This window comes from Protopterus annectens, chromosome 7.part0 (genome assembly GCF_019279795.1).
Source record: "Protopterus annectens isolate FY-2018-M chromosome 7.part0, PAN1.0, whole genome shotgun sequence".
In the NCBI taxonomy this organism is placed as follows: Eukaryota; Metazoa; Chordata; order Ceratodontiformes; family Protopteridae; genus Protopterus; species Protopterus annectens.
Window position 1 is genome coordinate 263084545 of NC_056739.1, and position 23915 is coordinate 263108459.

Here is a 23915-nt window from a genome sequence, read left to right on the forward strand (position 1 = left end):
TTAAGCTTTATGGCAGTTCTACATTTAAAGTGGTAATTATTTTGGAAAAATGTTTCCAGCCAGATAGTATAAACTTTTGACATGGGAAAATAAATATATTATCACATTAAGTTATACTCTTCTCTGAATGTACTTTTATAGCTACCAAACCTGTAAAAATGTTTCAATAGATTTTTTTTTTTGTTCAGTACTTCATTAGTGGCAGCATGCTGAGTTGTTTACTTTATAGTCTTACTGCTGCAAAGAGCTCCCACTTACTAAGCGTTTCTCTGTAAGAAAGGCATTCATTTTGACTAGCACAACTGCTAAGCAAATATCAAATTATTTGTACAGAAACTGTGTCTCCAATGACAATGAAAGCCTTTATATTCTAATTGCATTTGTGCCCCCATAGTAAACATGCAGAAAACCATGCAAAGTGTTATTGGTGTTTTGGTTTCCAAAGTATTCCCAAAAGCATCGCTAGTTTCTTATCATTTCAGAATTTGTTTTTATGCAACCCTGTGTAAGTACTGCTAACATTTCAGAAAATACATACTTCTGTGTCACAAAATATTTGAGAAAGTTGCTTATCAAATGTAGATTTTGAAAAGCCTTAAAAGGTCTGATAAGGCTGCAGTATTTCCATCCTTGCCGTATATTAAATGCTTACATTATTACATTTTGTTTTTATGAGATTAGGAATATCTAGTGAAACCTAATTTAATACAGATTTAAGACTGATTGTACAGTTATCTTGCTGTCGTGTCAGTACAGTACATCAGAACACAGATAAATAGATTATGATAAGTAGAAGCTAGAAGCATTTACACATATAAATGTATCAATTATAGTTTGCAAAATGTAGTCAGAAAACAAGAAATGCATAATAGCTAATTAGTATTCCCGTGAGGGTAATTAAGGTACAGGGAAAGCTAGATATAAACAAGATCACATACTTATGACAAGAAATCCATGTCTGTTAGTTAAAACATTTGAAGAAGCCACCATGTTCCTTTAGCTCACTAATCATGGCTTCCATGAGTAGCATCCTGCACATTTTCTGGACACTGAATATCACCAAAATTTGTATTAAATGTTGTTAGAAGATCAATAGTATAGAATGAATAGTTCAGTGTTTTTTGTAATTGAAAACTTTCCAGCTTAAGATGGTTTCTGAAATGATTTGCAGCTTTAAAACTTTCATGTAATGAAAATGCAGCCAGTATATACTTTTGTGGCAGTACTTTCAGTTATACTGCAGAGCAAATGCTGCTGATCTCTGACTGGTATAACAGCGATAAAAGTAACATATCCTTGTGATGAAAATCTATGCTATTTTGTCCTAGACTAGTAATAGCCCATAAACGTTCATAGGTTTATAAGTTTATAGGTAGGTACTAGGCTATTGGCCCTAGGGCCTATATAAGCCATGCCAAATGGTACCCTGGCTTTTGCCACCCAAGAAAATTATTTTCCTGTGCCCCTGTCAAGCAGAGCCACAGAAGTGATCCTCGGGGTGAATTTCCTATCTGCCATCCAATCATGAAGATATTTCTTGAAGAGTGCTAATGAGGAACTCTGTTTGACATAGATAGGTAGTTTGTTCCAGAGTATGGGAAGTCTCTGGGACAGGAATCTATCCCTCCAGCATGTTCTGTTTTGTTGTGGTGACAAGGTTTAGGTCCCTAGAGCATGTAGCTCAGAGGGATTGGGATTTTTTTAAGTGGAGTTTGTCCAACAGCTCTGGGTTTGACATAGCTTTGTATGTTAGGCAGAGATCGCCTCTGAATAGGCGATATGTGACAAAGTAAAGCTGGAGTTTTTTGAGACGGTCTGCTTAGGGCATCTGTTTGAGCCTGGTAATCATCTTTGTGAGGTATTTCTGTGGCCTTTCCAGTTGTTGTAGATGTCTTGTGAGGTACATAGCAAAAGGGGCATTGTACTCTATAATGGGTCTAATGAGTGATGAGTAGAGAGGAGCAATGACCTCTTTTTTCCTGGATGGGAAACCTTTTGTGATGAGGTGTGCCAAGTAGAAGGATTTCCTGACTACTGTGGCGATGTGATTATCAAAGGAGAGACTACTGTCCACCTGTGTCCCAAGGTCTCTTATCACACTTTCGGTGTTAAGTAGACTACCGCCTATGTGGTAGTTCACGGCTACAGAGTTTTTACCAAAAGGGATGACAATGCACTTTTTGGCATTGAGCTTGAGGCCATGGCTTTGACTCCAAGCATCTGTCTCAGTGAGGCCCTTTTGTAGGATGTCCATTTCGGAGTCTTGATTATGGCTCCTAGTTCAGTCATCTGTGAACTTGGTTAGCCAAAGACCTTCTGTGTTAGCCTGTACTTCAGATAAGTAGATAACAAACAGGAAAGGACCTAGGACTGAACCCTGTGGTATTCCGCTTGTCACTGGTCTGAAGTTCGATTTAGAGTTTGCTACTTTCACAGTATGGGTTCTGTCAGTGAGCCAGTTGGCAACCCATCTTGTGACATAGGGATTTATACCTAGTTTAGTGAGTTTATCTGTAATTCCAGAGTGGGGGATGGTGTCAAAAGCCTTGGTGAGATCTAGATAGGCTGTGTGGACCACTTTGCCCTCATCTACGGCTTTGGTGACCACTTCAAAGATGTCTGTCAGGTTTAAGAGACATGATCTGCCTTTTACAAACCCAAACTGGGTAGGGTCCAGAGTTTGGAGATTACCAATGTCATTGTTTATAAGTTCCATGATGATACGTTACATAGCCTTGCAGACCAGGCTCATCAGGCTAATGGGGTGGTAGTTCCCGGGGTCCGTGGTGGCACCCCCTTTGTGGAGTAGGATAACCGTTGCTGTGCATCATTCAGTGGGCACAAAGCCTGAGGTGAGGCTATGACTGAACATGGTACTTATGTGGAGTGCCCGTTCGTTCTGTAGTTCATGTAGAATGCAGCCTGGGATGTTGTCAGGTCCCATGGATGTTGTGTTCTTGGCTTTGGAGAGTGTGTTTTTTACCTGTGCAGCCGTGATTGCAGGAACTTTGCATTTTTCCAGTATAGACATGGGCCCTTTAGAGGGTGAGAGAGGGGTAAAGTTAGCACTGAACCTATCTGCCAGGATGTTGGCAATATCAGTTGGCTCTGTATATTTACTGCCATTGTGTTCTAACTCAGAGCAAATCTGAGTGTTGCCATTGAGATTCTCGACATAGCTGTAGAATGCTTTGTGGTTATCTTTAGAATCAGTGGCAATTCTAAAGACAATAATTGCATAATTTGCACAAGTGTTGGCAAATTCATTAAAGTATTAGAACAAATACATCAATGATCAAAATAAAGTCACATCATTTATTGGCCTAATTAGTGTGTTTAATCAGGAAGGCCCCTATTTGCATTTGACTCAAGACAACACTGTGAGTGTATGACTACTGCGTGGCAAATGGATGTGTTTATTGTAAGAACATAGCAACTGATTTTGTAGTATTGCACAAATCTGCAGCATTGCCACTTTTAGTATATGCAAAGTTCACAGGAATACTGAATGTATTTAAATTAGGAAACATTATGAGCACTGATATCTTGAAATGAATGTGTGCAGCTCACAGGTAGACCTGTGTAAGCATTAGTTATAGAATCCAATAAATCAGCAAGATGTAATCATAAAACCAATATAACTGTCCATATGTATGTGTTTGCAGATTGGTCTATGTTTTTGTGTGTCTCTGTCTGTGTGCATTAGATAGACTATAAATTATCTTTTCAGTTGCTAGATTTATTTATTGACATTTGTTTACCAGAAAAGTCTAACTGAGCAGTGCACCTTTTCCGCAGAGGCCTGGGGAGAAAAGCTCTATTATACAGACATCACGGACATCCTTTGCAATGTTTAATCATTTGCAGTCAATTTCATTCATGAACAACAGTTATATTATTTGCCCTTCCTTGGCATCAATTAAATCACTTACAAACAGTTTTGTTTAAACATAGCAGTTACACGAGTTGTATGTATGAGTATATATATATATATATATATATATATATATATATATATATATATATATATATACAGTACAATGTCATCAGTATGCATAGATTGTCAGGGTCTTCCTATAGGAAGATAACATAAAGAGCTAAGAGAACCCCAAGGAAAGGAAGGAGGAGATGAGGCACAAGGAAGATAAAAGAGATATGATAATAGAGGAGGGTATAGTTGTGATAATAGTACATTAAACTTTGTGCAGCAGAGAGTTATGGCACAAATTCATATAGCTATATAATTCCATTTTAACCGGGGTGGGGTGCAGCTACAGAGCCATTCATCTATCATTAGGTGGTGCTTCAGCTGGCATTTAAAGTCTTTCACGTTGCAGACTGTTCTTAAGTGGAGTGGGTTGTTATTTCAACTATTAGCAATACAGTGTGAATAAGGGAGTATCCTGCATTGTTAGGGTTTGTTAGTGGAGCATAGAGGTCTCTTAGTATAGTAAAGTTGAATGATGGAATGAAGAGATTGGAACTTTTCAGGGTTGTTCAGCAGGTTGTAGGCTGTAATTAATTGTGAGTAAAATAGGGACTTATTCAGTTTGAATCAGTTTAGTTATTACAGAGAGAAGCAGTAATGTCATCTGTATTGTTGGCTGGTTACAAATTTGGCTACTTTATTGCAGCATCGCTCTAGTCTGGCGGATAGAGAGTTGGATAGGGTGGGGAGTAAATGGAAGTGGCTATGCTTTTTCTAGCAGAGTCAGGAAGGTAGTGTAGCTTTTGGTGTGTCTTCTTTATGGTTTGATAAAGGTGGAGATCAAATTTCAGGTGGTTGTCTGTAATCACAGCTTGTAGTTTGGTGGAATAAAAAGTTCTTTGGTCTTGTTATATGACACTACATTAAAGGTAGTCGTTTTTTGGGGGGAGGAGTTGAGAATGAACAGCAGTATTTTGTATTTATTTATTTATTTTTATTCAGGAGGAGTTTGGAGTTGTCAAACCAAGCTTCTATGGAGGGAAATGTTTTTTGGGTGTTTGAACAGCCAAACCGTAAATCTAAATTTATATGTTTGATTAGGAAACCTGCATCAGCTAAAAAAAGTCATAGCAGAAACAAAACTTAGAATCCTCTAAACACCTTCTGTTTGCAGAAATATAACAGCCATCTTCTGCTTATTTCTCTTTTAAATTTGTTTATAATACTATATTGTCTATTGAACAAGATTTGAATGATGTGATAATATATGAAGAACAAATTGCAAAATAATAGTTTTGTGAAGAGAGTTGGATTTTGTATAAATCCAAAGTAGAAAAAATGGAAGTGTTTGCCCATGAATCAATGTTGCATTATATATATATGTATATATATATATATATATATATATATATATATATATATATATATAGATATATATATACATACATATATATATATATATATATATATAGATATATATATATATATATATGTATATATATATATATATATATATATATATATATATATATATATATATAAAATGAAAGACAGAAGCAAACTGGATATATGGTCCACTAAGTCCTGATATATAAAAACTTGTAAAAAAAAATAAGGCTGTGAACCAAACCATGATATAAACTGTGAGCATATGTAGCTAATCAGCACAAAATGATCCAAACAGGTAAAACTAATGTGAGTTTATTCTGAGCACTTTCGCAGTAACATCCACTGCTTCATCAGACAATAAATACATACTTCCATTTCTATTTCAAAAAACAAGTCAACCAATCAAAATACTTTCATTCCATGCATGACATAATTTAACCACCATATAAAAATAAAAATATTAAAATCTAGCAACATGTTCACTCATCTCTGTCTAGATCTCAGTTTTAATATAGGTTTAATAGATATTTTGTCATATAGTCCATTATCCCTGTTCATCCCTCATTCTAATAATCCACTTCAATTCACATGTTTCTGTAATATTCCTAATATTGCCCCCTCTCTCATTGGGGGTAATGGTGTCAATGACTAGGAATTTGAAACAATGAGATGTACCTGCTTGTACAATATGTTTGGTGAGTGCATTAGTACTAACCTTGTTTTCTATGTTATAAACATGTTCCCTAATCCTATCACAAAACCTTCTATTGGTCTTACCTATATAGGAGGCTGAACAAAGTGTACAATGGGCTAAATACACTATGTGACAGGCATTACAAGTGTCTTTTACTCTAAAAGTCAATTCCTTTCCTATATCTGGGTGTAAAAACTTATTTAAAGTGTCCAAGAGCCTACAATAGTTACAAGTGTTACATGATAGGTGCCCAACACATCACATGTTCCCTCTGATGGCTCTATCATTCTAGGATAACATAGCCTTCTCTTTAATGACTTTTTGTTTTTGATTTTGAAAAGGAAAGTGGTTTTATCATCTACTATGGATTTCATTTCAGGATTAGTTAGTAAAATACCCCAATGTTTAGTTATTACATCTGTTATCTTAGCAATATTGCTTGAATAAACCATTGGTACTTTTATAACAGACTTATGCTTATATTAGGTCTGCCTCCCAAGGACCTCTTGAAAAATAAGGTTTACCTTTAGGTTCTCTAGATGTATAAATTTCATCAAAATTGTATCTACTCCATTAAGACCATACCCACAAGCTGCAAGTCTCTCCTTTAAGAGGTTCAATTTAGTGTAAAACCCCTCATCATTCGTATTGCAGGCCCTTAAGTCCTGGCTCTTTATGATATTCTTAAATATATAAGGGGGATGCATGCTATGTCAGGGAAAAAGTGAGTTCTACAAGAACTGTCCTTCATTACACTTACATCCCAAAAATCTATTCTGTTATAGGAACTATTCATGGTAAATTTTAAAAATCAAGTGCAATTATTCAAATAGGCACATACAGTAATGTTAATAATTCATCACTATGCCCACCCATATTAAAAATACGTCATTCACAAAAATCTGATAGAAAATTAACTTCTCTTTATAAAGGCCATTGAGTATGTAAGTTTCTTCCCATGAAGCCATAATGGCATTGGCATAGCTATTGGCACTGGTTGTGCCCATAACTACGTCATCCTTTTGTAAATACATTACATGATTAAACACAAAAACATTGGTTTCAAGCACTGTCTCCATGAAAAAAAAAACATAACAAACCTATAAACTTATTATTATAAGTGCTGTTTTTCTTTAAATACTCCTTCAGCACGTATAAACCCTTGTCATTGGGTATCATCGTAAATAATGATTGGACATCGTGTCACTAGTGTACAATTCATCATATCAACACAATCTATTCCTATTCTATATAGATCATTCAAAAAACGTTTAGTGTCTCAGTATGAAAGTGCTCTTTTCCAATACTGGTTTTAAATGCTTCTCAACAAATACTGAAATAGAATCAGTACACCAATCCATGCCAGCAACAATGGGTCTGAATGGTGCACATGTAAAGTTCTTATGAAATTTGGGTAGAGCTTGTATAATAGGTATAAGGGGGTCATCAATCACCAAATAATGATACAATTCTAAATTTATATGTGTACTCAATAAACAAGCCATTAATGTATTGTGTGTTCTTGTTCACAAACTCTTCCATAACTTTTTCATATGTTCTTTCATCACATAAATGTTGTTCCATAGGTTTAAAATAAAACTCATGATCCACAATAGCAATATGCCCTCCTTTATCTGCTGGTCTAATTACTATGGAGGGATCATTCTGTAAAGTTGCTAAAGCCTCCCTTTCTACCTTACTCAAATTATCAATTAAATTCCCACAGGTCTTGTTGCTAAGCAGCTAAAATTTCATCTTCACAGATCTTTTCAAATGCCTCTAAAATGGGATGGTTTACAGGAATATATGTGTTGGGTTTATGAAACATTGAACGTTCAGAATGAAAATCATTTTTAAAAGTCATTTTCAACATAACATTATGACTGAACTGTTTCAAGTCTACAAAAACATTGGTTAAATCAGCCCTACAAGATGCTATGAAGCCCAAGCCTTTATTTAGTAGAGATGTCTCACCTTCCATCAGTGTTCTTGATGAAATATTCCATATGAAGGACTGTTTACTTGATTCTACATCTTTTTTTAATATCCTGCCATTGTTGGAATCTAACAGTAGTTTCCTTTTGGTTCTTCCTCTGCTCCTGGATCAGGAGCTTGAATTCCGTTGTTTATGGGTAGTGGAAAAAGATGCTGTTTCTCATTTAAATTTTGCAATAGTGAACTGGAAGTGGAGGAAAGAGAGAAATGAGTGATAAAGAATAATACAAGGATCTACACCCCTGGTCCCCTGACATACCCTTGTAAGTGCATGTCACTGACCTTCATTTCTAATATTAATTTGGTGAGTTCAGTTGCTGACCTCTTCAGTTCGCCAATGTGCAGATTGACTAAAGACTGCAATTCTAAGGTCAATAGCATCACCCTAGGGGGTGCATAGTGGTTAAGGTCTGCACCTTATAAACCAAGGTAAAGGATTTGATTCTAACCTTGAGTTATTGGCTAGGCTTAAAATGGACCTCCAGAACAGTTAGACTATTTTTCACCTATGAACTTATAAAGTCATTTAAAATGCATATCAAGGGATGCACACTGGCAAATGACACATGCAGATGTGGCATTTTATTCACTAAAATAGCAGTGGTAACACGTCCTGCCATTGACTTAAAACAACACTGCCAACTTCAATGACTGACTGCATTATCATTCTGCATCATTCTGTGATATACCAACATTAGAAATTTTAGAAATTTAGAAAGAGAAAACGATAACTGCAAGAAAACGCATATCGTTACCTTGTTGTACCATACGTTACACATACGCACATTATATCATTTTACAGCATAAACTAGAAATTGATTTCCCAAGTAAAAGCTTAAGAGTTAAGTTAAAATTAAACGTGTCTCTTAAGATAAAGTGAAGCCATATCTAAAAGAAATCACATGAAACAGAAGGACAGAGATTCCACTCTGGGTCTGATTAAATTATTCCTTAATGCAGGTGTTCTGTGTTGCTGCATTAATGATTGAATAAACATGTCCTTCACTTTCATTAACTTTCATTAACTTGTCATTTTACAACTATTGGATAATAACTTAGTCTTACAGTTCCTTGCAGAGTTACAGTTCTAAGGAGATGCTTTCTTTTTAATTTTTCTTTGTCACAAGTATAAAAAAAATGAAAATTGATGCAGAAAATGAAGCCTGCTGACTTAGAATGTTCTAGTCAGAATGAGTAAGGTTGACACATAAAATGATTTGTCATGAGGTTTGAATAAAAGTATAGAACTGATAAAAGACTTTGCTGCATTGTTGTTTAGTATTACTATGTATAAGATATACTTACTGAAAACGCTCACATATGTTCTAGGCTGTTTTGTGTATACTCTAACAAGGTACAGTTCTGTATTGTCAGCTGTCATTTCACTTCAACATACTTTGTTCAGAAACCTACTACAGAACAGAGGTCAACAGTTTGCTAGACATCTCTGTTATTAAAATCCTATTCACACATTACTTTCACTATTCCTCTAACCTTGGGGAAATTTTTTTTTTAAATTCAAGCCCACATGACACCATTTTCCTCCAAACACTTCACATAAATAAGAGAAACTGGACAACCCAGGGCTGAATCCCCGATATCAATAAATACATACTCACTACTTTCATGCAACGATTACACATTCCATCATCCCTCATATGTTTACTCAGCTCTAACTGGCTAAAAATGTAACACTCCAACCATTCATTCCTTCCACTACTCTCTTTAACCCTCCTGACATACCAAAAACTAAACAAATTCACACAGACTGATGTGTTGACATTCACACCCCTACAAAGCTTTTATTTTCATAACTAATAAACATGTATAAGCCCAAATTAAAATAGAAACACAGTTGCATACTGTACTATTTTCCAAAGCGTTCAGGCATTTCTAATGCCTCCCAAGTTTAATAAAATATAAATACTGTTCTTTCTTAGACATTCTGCTACTGCAGGAATCAGACAACAAGCAACCAAAACCAAATCACATTCTAAAAAATATTATACTGTTATTCCTCACTGAATCTCACAAGACCAAGAAATACATTTTGGAAATAATCCTCCAGATGTTGGAGTATATGTAAAAAGCTTCCCTTATTTATGTGTGACTATATCACTATTAACATGATGTCCTCTGTGTTTCTAAAATATGGTTAAACAGTATCATTCAGACCTGGGCACTACTCCTAAAGGCTGTAATACCTTCTGTAATAAGGGAGAGCAGGACAGATAGTGATATTCACCATAGTGTAGCATGTACTGTTCACCCTAACTACTTACCCATCTGTTTAACAGTGATAATGTATAACATAAAAACAATAGTAATAAGCCATTTATATATTTTCAGATGCTCCAAAGAAATTATGGAAAAAAATTACTCTGAATGATTTATATAATTACAAATGACATAGTCTTTCTTGATGACGTCTTTACTGATTGGCCCATAATATAAAATCCACATTCTTACTCACACATTCTCTGTGCTGACCCACCATTTCTCTCAATAGTGCCTTTAATTTCTTCAAGAAAAATTTTAGACATCCTAAGTTCAATAGTCTCATCATAGGGGGTTGGTTTCGCATAATAGTTAAGGTCTTCACCTTATAGGCACAAGGTACAGGGTTTGAGTCTAACCTTGAGTTATTGGCTAGGCTTGAAATGGCCTTCCAGGGCATTAGCCTATTATTCACCACTTAGTTTGTTAACCTTAAATTATCTTCTGCTCCTCCTTTCTCCCTTTCCACTTTACTAAAAAAAAATTGCTAGAATCTCCCTGTGTTCTGACTGAGTGTGCTTCTCAGCTGATAAGTATATTTTGGCACTTTTTAACTGTAAAGAGTTGAATTAAACAATAATTTAATTCAGTTCAGAATACATTTTGAATAAATTGCATTTATTTAAACTGTATTTGCTTTAATACTGCTACACACTGAAGTGTGCTAGCTTGCACTGCACTTGAATTGTTTTTAGTGCTGTTTTAGCTGCTTTTCTGTAAAAAAAAAAAACAAAAATAAAAAATTTCTAAGCCTGTTTCCTACCTTTCCTGTAACTAGTGTAGTCCAGATACAGATTTGCTGTATCCAAGACTGTATGTAAGCTTTTGAGCTCCCCAAGCCTTTCTGTGTTGGAGGGAAGCCTTCTAGCTTATCAATGGGAGTGGTAAGCACTGGGTAACCTATCTACCACATAAGGAGTAGTTCTAGCCCAGAAATTGTAGTTATTGGCTGTTTGGGCAATTTTTCCATCTCTCTCAACTTTCTGATTTAAAAGCCTGCATTTGCACTTGTTTCTTTCCTGTAACTAGTCTAGTCCAGATACAGATTCTTAGTTTTAGCACTTTAATTTGCTTATTCATGCTCAGCACTTGTTCAGAACTTGTTGTAAGCACTAAATAAGCTACAAATTACTACATCACTCAACCTTCCTCATTACCTAGAGGAAAACAGTTTTTGTACTTACTTTCCTCACTTGCTTAGAGAAAAACAGCTCATGTACTCACTTTCCTCTCTTATCTAGAGGAAAATATTTTTTTATTCAGGCATGTCCAAGGGTCATCTCCCTGGGTTCTCTCCTGTCTATCTGATAAATCTGGGCATCTTGGGGCAATGTAGCAATTGCCTCATGTACACAGACCACCCTCTCCTCCTACCACCCAACACTACAACCTATGAGAGATACACTTATCTAGCCAAACTGGAAGTAAGGCTCTCTCCAACCAAGATTGAACTTGACAGTCAAGATGAAAAGGTAAACACTTGCAACACACCACAGTCATCACATAGTCCCACTCGATTTACACCCCAAAATCCACACATAGAAACACAAAAACATTTGCAAAAGCTCTCGGTAATAATCTGCTCAAGCAACAGAGACCTCCAAAGCAGAAATGCAAGCAATCTCTACCCCTCCAACACAACCCAAATGATACATAGCCCACAGACTCAGTTTGCGACTCAACTACAGCCCATAAGGCAAAACAACGTACCCAACACACTAGTTATAGGTGACTCTATAGTCAGGCACACTGATGTCCCACTCACCAAGCTAAACAAGGAGAAGGTTACTGTCAGCTGCTTGTCAGGTGGCAGGATCCGCAACATAACCCACGCACTCAGGTAACTCCACAACAAGTACAAATATTGTCCATGTTGGAGTGAATGACCTGAGACATACCTCCCTGGACTACATGAAAAGAGACATAGAAGAGCTCTCTGATCTTGTAGCCCAGGCAGGTATGACCCTAGCCTTGAGTAGCATTCTGCCATCACCCAGAATGATACCGCAGTTCAAGGACAAAATGATTTACTTCAACAATTGTGTAAGCTTCTGGTGTCATTCTAAGGGGATCCAGTATCTGTCTGCCTGGGACGACATGGTCGACAGACCATGATGCTTTGCCAAAGATGGCCTGCACCTTTCACCCCTGGGATTCCAGATACTGGATAAGGCTCTTTCCGCCCCCATAGTGCCTTTTTTAGGCAAGGTTCAAATGGCAAATTCACTACTATAACAGGAACAGGCTAGTAAAAACTGAGGGTAATGCTGCTCAGTGCTAGTAGTCTAAATCTCAAAATGCATTCACTCGAGGCACTCCTTAAAATGGAGAACATCGATATCTGTGCAGTGACTGAGACCTGGTTCAAGGCTTCAGAGAGCACCCCGGTACTAAGAGGCTATAACTCATACCACACTTTTCAGCCATGTAACCTGGACCGGAACTCCAATGGTGGAGGTGTGCCCATATTCATTAAGGATATCCACACCTCCAAGCTAGTTGCTTAACATAAGGCATCCGAGGTTATCCAAGTGCAACTAACTCTGGTCAAAACTGCAATCTAAATTGTAGTATGCTACAGATCCCCTACCTTGCCTCAGGATTCCCACTCCTCTTTTCTTGATATACTGGAAAATATTAGGGTTCAACCAAACACCATAATAATGGTCAATTTCAACTACCCCACCATTAACTGGGAAAACTACTCATGTACCAACTCCTTCGCTCAATGCTTTCTGGATTCATAAATTCCAATACCCTGGATCAACTTATCCACACCCCAACCAGTGGCAACAATATCCTAGACCTAGTCATTATCAACATGAGTGACCGGTGTTCCCCACCTGAAGTCAACTCCTCATTGGTCTTATCCGACCATAAGCTAATCACCCTAGATATCCACATCCTGCCCCCCTCCCCCCATTAAGAAAACCACGGTAAAAAATTTCTCCAAAGCCAACTTCATGCTTCTTAAAACAGAAGTGGTGAACTTCATGACACCCATACAGATGGACAATACAGTTATGACTGCTGAATCCTACACAAATGCAGTCTATAAGCACTTACACGAGTGCATGGATCATGCTATCCCAAACAGAACCAAGACACTATCCTCCAAAAAAAGGAAGCCAATCTGGTGGTCCCCTGCCATAAACAAACTGTACAACAGAAGGAAGAAACTGTTGCAAAAAAGAGTAAAATCCCATGAGTGGAGGAGCTCTCTGGTCAGGTTCAGTAAGAAGCCGAGATCTCTTACAAGATACTCCAACGCTAGCTACAAAAACAAAATTGCCACTGATTCTAAGGACAACCACAAAGCATTCTATAGCTATGTCAAGAATCTCAATGGCAACACTCAGATCTGCTCTGAGTTACAACACAATGGCGCAAAAATTACAGAACCAACTGATATTGCCAACATCCTGGCAGATAGGTTCAGTGCTTACTTTACCTCTCTCTCACCCCCTAAAGGGCCCATATCTATACAGGAAGAATGCAAAGCTCCTGTAATCACAACTATGCAGGTAAAAGCTGCACTCTCTAAAGCCAAAAACACAGCATCCATGGGACCAGACAACATCCCAGGCTGTGTTTTACATGAACTTCAGAGTGAACTGGCTCCCCACCTAAGCACTATGTTCAATCATAGCCTCACATCAGGCTTTGTGCCCACTGAATGGCACACAGCAACAGTTATCCCACCCCACAAAGGGGAAGCCACCACTGATCCTGGGAACTATCACCCTATTAGCCTGATGAGCCTGGTCTGCAAGGCCATGGAACATATCATCATGGAACTCATAAACAAAGACATTGGTAACCTCCAATCTCTGGACCCAATCCAGTTCAGGTTTGTGAAAGGCAGATCATGCCTCCTGAACTTGATCGTCTTCTTTGAGGCAGTCACCAAAGCCGTAGATGAAGGTAAGGTGGTTCACACAGCCTATCTTGACCTAGCCAAGGCATTCAACATCATCCCCCATTCTGGAATTATAGCTAAACTCACTAAACTATATATAAATCCATACATCACAATATGGGTTGCCAACTGGCTCACTGAGAGAACCCATACTGTAATAGTTGCATACTCTAAATCTGACTTGAAACCAGTGACAAGTGGAGCACCACAGGGTTCAGTCCTGGGACTGAAGGGAAGGGCCTCACTGAGACAGATTCCTGGTGTCAGAGCCATGGCCTCAAGCTCAGTGCCAAAAAGTGCATTGTCATCCCCTTTGGTAAAAACTCTGTACCCATGAACTACCACATAGGCAGCAGTCTACTTAACAATGAACATGTGATAAGAGACCTGCGGACCCAGGTGGACAGTAGTCTCTCCTTTGATAACCACATCGCCACGGTAGTCAGGAAGTCCTTCTACATGGCACACCTCATCACAAAAGGGTTCTCATCCAGGAAAAAAAAGGTTATTATTCCCCTCTACTCGACTCTCATTAGACCCATTATAGAGTACAATGATCCTTTTGGAATGTATCTCACAAGACATCTGGAGCAGCTGGAAAGGTCACAGAAGTACCTCACAAAGAGGATTACTGGTCTCAAACAGATGCCCTACTCTGACCATCTCAAAAACTCCAGCTTTACTCCATAGCGTATCGCCTACTCCGAGGTGATCTCTGCCTAATATATAAAGCTATGTCAAACCCAGAGCTGTTGGACATGCTACACCTAAAGAAATCCCAATCCCTCTGAGCTACATGCTCCAGGGACCTAAACCTTGTCACCACAATAAACAGGACATGCTGGAGGGATAGATTCCCGTCCCAGAGACTTCCCATACTCTGGAACAAGCTACCCATCTATGTCAAGCAAAGTTCCACATTAGCACTCTTCAAGAAAAATATTGATGAGTGGATGGGAAATAGGAAATACACCCCAGGGATCACTTCTGTGGCTCTGCTCAACAGTGGCACAGGAAAATAACTTTCTTGGGTGGCATAAGCCAGGGAACCTTCTTGGCTAGGCTTACCTAGGCCCTTGGACCAATAGCCTACCTATGAACCTATAAAAAAGTTCAGATAAAAGCAGTAACAGTGAACAACTCCTACCATGAAATACTCAAGTATTTTATGAGAAAATGTTTTGAAAGAATATATCTACATCAAGACATCCTCAAATCATAATACCTGTAAGGATTTCAATAATAAAATGAAATCTGTAACCCCCCCACCCTAAAAAAAAAAATAGCCTAGAGCACAACAAAAAAGTTTACCAAAATAACAGCCCTATTTTGGAAATCAGTAGACACTGTCCTCACCCACTGGATGTTTACTCCAGCTTAGTCCATACCCTACAGACTGATATACAACTTTGTATGTCATTTACTAATATCTTCAGATCAAAGAGTGTACCACAGTTCTAGTATCATCACCTCAACCAGCAAAATTCTTCCTTTCTCTCATGTGAAAAATCTCCTACAAAGGGTAAAAACATAGCCAACCTAGATGTATAAAGGGATAAAGCCCTGACTTTTGATCAGGTGACATGGGATAGAGTGATGACTTGGGCAGTTTGATGTAGCTGACAGCGAGGATGGCATGCCTATCCTGGGGAAACTGGTGCATACTAGAAATAGATCACTCACTAAGCCAAGGTAGTGACTGAGGCTCAGAACAATTGTGGGGTGGGCTGGGCATGGTTGTGGAGGTGAGGATGTTCTAAAGCTTGGGCATGTATGCTGTCACAGATCATACCTCACTAAATCCCATCCAAATGGGTGATAATTTCAGCAAGCTGGGGAGTGATAGGGGCTTGAAGAAAAATCCATTAGTGCTCTGATCGATGTATTTGATGTTGTTTGGTTCTGCTGCATTCAGTACCTCCTTCTTGGATGGCCAGTGATGTCTTAAGTTAGATAATAATAATAATAATGGTAGTAACCAGGGTTTCCTTTGTGCCTTCCCCTTTCTACTGGTGGTACTGGGAAAGAGTCCAGAGGTGTGGGATTGCCTGCTGAGGAGCACTACAAAACCAGAAAAAAAAAAGAAAGAAAGAAAAAGAAATGGTAAAAAATCTTTTCTTTCATCCGGTGATGTCCCTCCTAATAACACAAATAATACCAATTATGTAGCAGTGTCTGTACAGGTTCATACATTTATAGGCAGTTACTAGGCTAGCGGCCCTAGACCCCTTACAAGCCTAGCCATATTAATCCAGAGTTGCCTCAATTGTCTTTGCTTAAATGGATGTAATTCGCAGAGCATATCTATGATAAACACCAAATATCCCTGTCTATGAGGGATATGGGTGCTACCCCTGAGGTGAATTTCTAGTCTCCCATCCATTTGTCCAGGTTGCATTTAAATAGAGTCAGTGAAACGCTCTGATTCATGTCAACTGGAAGTTTATTCCAGAGAAGAGGCAATTTCTCAGAGTTATATCAGTCTCTCCAGCATGTTCTGTTAATGTCACAGACTAGGTTAAGATCCCTAGAGTGAGTGTCTTGTGCCATTTGACTTGCAGATGTAAACATATCCATTAGGGCAGGGTCAGAGACTGTCATGTAAGTGAGCCACAAGTCATCACTCAGCAGCCTATAATATACAGAGTACAGTGACAAGGTCTTCAGTCTGTCCATGTAAGTCATGGTTTGGAGGCCCTGTATTTCTCCATCTCCTATTAGTCCACACTGTTAGCTAGAACCAATGGGTATTGTTACCCACATTTAACTGATGATTAGAATTTTTTACACAACCAATAGAGCGTGACCTACTTTGAGGCTACATGTGGCCCAATATTATCCACCAGTTCATGCTGTTGCTTAAAAACAATGGGAAATGTCATCCAGACTCAACTGATTATTGGGTCAGAAGTATTCATATAACCATTAAGACCTTGATAAAGTTCAACTAGGAAGATTATCAATCCAATAATGACGAACGTAAAATCTACCCTTAGAGGCTGTGTGTAAAAATTTACAAATTGGAGTATGTTTTTTTTTAATAAGCAATGAACAGTGTTACTTACATTTGTTGATAATTTGACTACTAGTTATTCAGGCAATCAGTAAGACTACATTTTGTTTAACCAGGAAGATATTTCTGTTAGTTCATGCTATTAAGCCCAACCAATAATGATTTGTTGTGAATCATAGTTCATTTGCATATTTAAGCTGATCGGTTCACGGAGTGTTTTAAATAATTTCAGAGCCTGTAGTTTAGTAGATCTGAAGAAGAGTTTTACTCAAAAGCTATAATCTTATATTTTATGTTATGTTTATCAAATTTTACACATTTTATTAAAGTGACTTGTTTAATGCCATGTTGGTTTTGGTACTTTGTTTTTTGTGTTTATATATATATATATATATATATATATATATATATATATATATATATATATATATATATATATAGATATATATATATATATATATATATATACATATATAGATATATATATATATATATATATATATATATATATATATATATATATATATAAATATATATACACACACACACACACACACACACATATATATATATATACACACACACACACACACACACACACATATATATATATATATATATATATATATATATATATGTACATAGAGTTCCCCTGACCAGACATCTGTTTGTTCAACAAATGTAGGGGTGCAATTTAATTCCAATGGTACAGAGGGTCGAAAAGTGGGTAAGTCGATCTTATGGAATGTTGAAACAGGTATGTGGGGTTGAAAGAGGGGGGTGAGAGCATGTGTTTTTTGTGTGTGTGTGTGTGTGTGTGTGTGTGTGTGTGTGTGTGTGTGTGTGTGTGTGTGTGTGTTATTGTTTGGGTCCGGGATGAGTGAAGATGGGTTGTGTGTATTTGAATGTGAGTTTTGTATATTTTAGGGTAAGGGTCAGGCTAGGGTATAGATGGGACATTGTTTGCGTGTATTTATGATTGTGTGCCTGAGTCTGTCTTGTGTAGTGCCAATGTTACAGGAAGGTTATAATGACATTAAGGTATAGAGTTATGAATGGGGAAGGGTTTAGCGTAAGCGTTAGGGTTAGCACCACTACTAAGGTGGTGTAGGGGGGGGCAGAGCCTCTTTTTATTTAAGACTGTGTCCAATTTGCTCTGATAGTTTGTCATTTAGTTTACCCTTCTGGCACTGTATTTACAGTAGTAACCACAGAATATAATACTGCATCATAGAGAGGGCCTGTATATTGCTACATTAGAAATTAGCCTTTTGTCCCTACCGTTGCAGTTTCTACTATCAATTTTACCAGTTAATATTTAATCAGTCTGAGGACATTTTTGGAACGTAAACTGCATCTGGTGAGGTAGACTTTGAATAATCATGTCTAGGAATGGCATATCTATACAAATGGAATTGTGTTTGCGTTATAAGCAGCAGCTAAAACACCTGCCTTGTTTCTTTAACATGTAATGCATTTGTGCACATCTGAATGCAGAGTATCATTACCATACAGATCTTTCAGACTAAGACTATGTAGTCCCTTAATGTGCTTAATTCATTCACATAACTCTTATATCAGTTAATGTATATAACTGGAAAGTTTATGATGCAATTGTAAAGCAGCAGATTTAATGCAGCTTATTTTGTATGATGTCACCATCCTCCTCATCAGCATCAGGCAAATCTCCTGCATCCTTATGTTAATGTTCTGTTTTTTTTTTTATATGAGTTGTGTTTGCAATATATAATCACTGTATTTTTATTTTTTGTAGTTGAGTTTTGTTGTCTTAGCTTTTGCTACGTTACCAGCATTTGACATAGACTATGACTGTTGTGATTTTTCTTTTTAAATGAGATTCATTTTTTTCCTCTTTTCGCTTGTGATGGAGGACACAGAAAAGAAGCATATAACATTAATTTATTTTGAATCTTAGAAGTTCTACATCAGAGTAGAGACACATTGTACTCAATATGATATATTTAAAGGATTTTAGACAATATGGGAATCCATCCAAATAATTTTAAATTCCCGTAAAATCATAGGTTATAATTTTTGGAAAATAAAATGCTATCTACTTATTTAGTGCTATAAGTTTTATTTCTCAGACTTGACCACTGATAACGTATGCATTTAAGTACTCAACATCAGGCCATTTTCATCAAGTACTGAAATAAACAAAAGTATTAGTGTGCACAGCTCACATTCTGTATCAACTTACAGCATTTCCTGTCGAGAGTTCAAGTCTCATCAAGCATGCACCTCCTTATCAATGTCAGTGTTACTAAAGTTATATATGACTACATTGGTGTCCAAATGAGTGGCTCACATAAAACATACAAAAATCTCGACAATATTATTATCTTGTGGGAATAAGCAGACCCATAGTGGGGTGACTTGCCTGAATGGAAGCTGACCAACATTTTGATCCGATGAGATTTTGTAGAAACTGTCACTTTTTCCAAAACTGTTTGAATCTTTAGAAAACCGTAATCTTCATGGGGGGAAAGGGTGACTGACTTAGAAGGATAAACTTCACTGTGAGCACATAAAAGCATGACCATGCCTTTATTGTAACTCTCCAGTAATATTGTCAAACATTTGTTGGCTCATAGATCTTATTTCTTCAGTTAATTTTCTTGCATGGCTGCAATCTCTGCAGGGTGTCCATGTCAACTGTGTGCTCATGTGGGACTTTGCTATGAACTCCCTACTTCAGAGACATGCCATTAGATGTATTTACAATCATCTAAATTGCCAATAGTTATGCATGCAATGTTTTAGGCAGGAGTATATATGTGTGTCCTGTAATGGAATTGCATTTCACCCATAAATAATTCTGTGCTGTTTGCCTATTGGTTTCAACAGTAAGCTCTATCTCTGCGATAAGTCTGAATAGGATAAATGTTAAGGGATGAAAAATGAAGGAACAAATGAATCTTAAAAGCATTAGACTAAGGCACACAGGGAAACTTTTATTTTTATGCTGTATTTTATAATGCACTTAGTGTAAATTGCTTGGCCTTCTGCTTACTCACTAATGTGTGGAGGATGGTAGAATATTTGTATATTGTGCCTCATTTCCAAAACTGCACACTCTACAGACTAGTAGTCTGGAATATAAGCAGCGCTTCCAGTGAATGATAGCCTTCAACCAAGAAGAAGATAACACATGGTAGCTTGACTCCAGTGCAAGAGATAATGCCAGAATACCAGAAGCTGTAGGTCAATGTAGGACAACAGAGGACAGGATGGGTCAGAGCCAGGGATCAAGAAAGGTTCTCTGAGGAGGTAGTACTCTTAGGAGACTAAGGGGAAAATAAAGGAACAGAGAGTTTTACAAATGAAAATGTTTTTTCAAGGCCAAGCCACAGAATGAACTACTGTCCAAAATAGCTTAGCTAGTGAATAAGAGCAATGTATTTCCAGACAGACCAGGTGTACAAATCCAACCAATATTCCTGACTTGATCAATATAATACAAAAATACTGTTTATTAAAATACTACTATTACTTTAATAAAGAGTGATTTTTAGATTATATTTATTGAGTCCAGAATGTTGGTTTCACTGGTGTATTTTGTTTGATAATGCTTAAAGCTAAAAAAGCAGTTAGGAAGTAGGCAGAAAAATAAGCTGAGGAGGAAATAGCATAGGTAGTTTCAATCACAAATAAGGTAAGGACACCAAAAGGGAGGTAGGATTAGGCAGAAAGTAGGGAACAGTAGAAGTTGGATTGGGGAGATGTGATGTATGTGTTTCTGTGAGAATGTGTTTGGGGCTGAATCTGATAGCTTTGGGTTTGGATGTAGTTGTGGGGTTTTCAAGAGGGTATTGGAGATGTTTTGGAAGAATTTAGGGGCTAGCAAGGATAGCAGATTGTCTAGTCAGACAATACATGGCAAAGATGTGTTAGTTAAGAATGGACAAGGAGACATGAATGACTGGGAAAGTTTAAGAAGAAGAAAAAATCAGAGAACAGTACAAAACATGGGCTGAAGTTAGGGGTATGTCAGCGAGAACAAAAAATAGAGAAGAAAGTAGAAGATGGATGTAGCGAAATAATTAGGGATAAGCTGAGTAGAGAAGATATAGAAGCAGGTGGTAGGAATACATGGAATAGAAGTTTAGAGAGTCAGTGAATCAGGACAGATGGGCAGGGGGTTATAATTCTGGAAGTAAGAGAGGTATGGTCCGGTGTGGTCGAGCAGGAGACAGCACCACAAACAGAGAGAGCAAGTAAGAAGTGCAGAGAAAGTCAAAGTATTCTTAAGATAAAAAGGAGTTCGAACTAAGACCCTGGAAGAACAGGCAATCAGAAAGAGTGACATAGGTGGACATTGGTCCAAATGACACAACAGTGGGGCAAGAGGCAAGCAGACTTATCACATAGAGGGCAAAGCTGTTAAGGTGGCATAGTGAAACTTCATCAGATATAAAAAAAAAGACATTAGGTCGTGAGACAGTGAGTAAAAAGGGACTTTGTAAACATTGGCTTGATGTCAGGCCTAATCCTCAGCAGACTAAGCCCAGCCATGACCAAGGAAGTTGTGAATTGAACGGAAGTCCCATACAGTGGCCATGTGGAAATGACATGGTAGAGGAGATGTTAGAAAAGGCATTGCAAGGGATCAAAGTGGCAGAAGCAGTGTCCAGGGTTTTGCAAATATACCAGGACACCAGACCTCTCAACCTCTAAATGCAAGAAATCTGAACAAAGGACAAAAATCCAAGACAGATTTTAGATATTGCTCGTATAAACTTAGAAAACTGGCAGAATAACAGGGTTTGAATTAGCATGCATTTTCTGAAGGATATGAAGTCTGGAACTCAAATGCATGCCATTAAGTGAGTCCAATCGTCAACAATTTGCCAGAAAGTCATATATTTTATGTGTAGCAGGCCAAAAATTTAAGGAAAAATTTAGACATTCTACAAAAATCTAGATAGTTGGCAGATATGTAGAGCACTCAGAAGTGCTTGCCACATCAAAAGCCAGCAGAATAAGGAAGGAGAAGATTAAGCAATTCTGGTTTTGGTTCAGGATCCAGGAAAGGAAACAGTCATTACAACATAGGGAGTAATTGTGAGGGTTAAGGAACTCAAGATACAAAAGCATAGTCATATAACTGTAAATTTAAAATGTGATGGAAAAGCAGTGGGAAACATTGATCCGTTAGGAGGACAAGACAGAGATAGAAAGGGATATGCTAATGTTGGAGTAGGAAGCAATGAAGAAAGGCAAAGAGAAGAAGTTGTAATAGATAAAGATAATGGGGATGATAACAAGGATGATATGGACAGACTTGGGACAATAAAGAACAGAGTCAGCCAAAAGGAAAAAAAAAATAGGTCACAAGAAAACTGACAGCATAAAGAGGTAAAAAGAAATGGGCATTACGATAACCAGATGAAGATGGCAGAAGAAAGGAGGATCATTGTTTGAAAAAGGTCCAACTGGTCCAGTTCCCTTGCTTGCTCTGCAAATAGTTAAATTAAATTATACAGTGCTTCTAAAATAGCCCAAATTTAAAGTCATTTGATTGTTTTTTGCAACCACTAAAAATGGATTTGACAATCACCATCATAAAAAGATGATCTTAGGTGAATAGTGAATCCACAGCTCAAATTTGCATCATTTGGCCTCTAGGATAATTAAAAACACAAATTACAAACACTTCATGTAGATTCACTTCTGAAATGTACTCTGTATTTTTTTTACCTAACAAATTGAGAAGAATGAAAATACTTTAAAAATGCTGTGCACTTGTGCAAAGGCAAACCGTCATTAAAAAAATGTATAACACCAAATGCAAAAAACATGCCAAAATACACATGCGCACTACATTTTTTTCTTTTTCTTTTTGTCCCTGATTCCTTCTCCCATATGAGATACATAACTAGTACCATGTAGGGTGAGAGCCATCTGGGAAGCAGTCATCCATAACCAAGAGTGTTGCACCCTCAGCAGCATCCCCTTAAGGGAGAACATATTTATAGTGTTAATCTTTACTCTGGTGGTGATGTCAGCTCTTGCATCAATGAAGGGGACACCTATGCCTCAGTGCGTCATGCATGTCAATTCCTTTGCATGTGCTAGCAAGGGCTACTGTTACTGGCTTGGGAACCACAGCTCACATCCTCCCTACATTTCCTTAGCTGCTTCAGGCAAGCTTTTGCTCACCCCAAAGGCATTGGATAGCTATGCAATAACCCCCTTTTTCCATAATGAATGGGCATGCCTATCACCCCCCCAACCAGGCAGTACTTGAACTTTGGTCATGTGTATCATAGTCAGGGCTTTATCCCTCTATGCCATAGCACTGGAGTAAATGCAGTACACCAGACTCATTTCCCCTATAGAGGAATGGTGATCAGACAACACCAAAAATAAATTCAGGTACATGATGGATTTATTTAAAAAGGATGTAATGCATGTTCTCAAGTCCCAGCTGTAATTAGGCTACAGGCTCACAGCCAGGACTTATATCTCTCTCTCTAGCCCGTGAAAATTGCATGGGCGGCTTCTATTGCTTGAACCTAACAATGTCTTCTGTCAAGATGCAGAAACCCTAGGGAGAGAATGAAGCTACTGACTTTCACTTAAACATGTAGATGAGCAAGTGCAGCAAGAAGTGGGGAGGGTGTACTGGGTGGCAGTTTAGCTATTAGGCTTAGGGGCCAGCTAGGAGTTTTAGACT

At 37.7% G+C, this 23915-nt stretch overlaps 1 protein-coding gene across 2 annotated transcripts in view; it reads left to right on the plus strand.

Moving 5' to 3' along the window:
• The window catches only part of LOC122806386 (leucine-rich repeat neuronal protein 2-like), a 1426491-nt gene that overhangs the window by 600439 nt on the left and 802137 nt on the right, over positions 1-23915 (plus strand). The gene's annotated exons all lie outside the window — the stretch shown is intronic.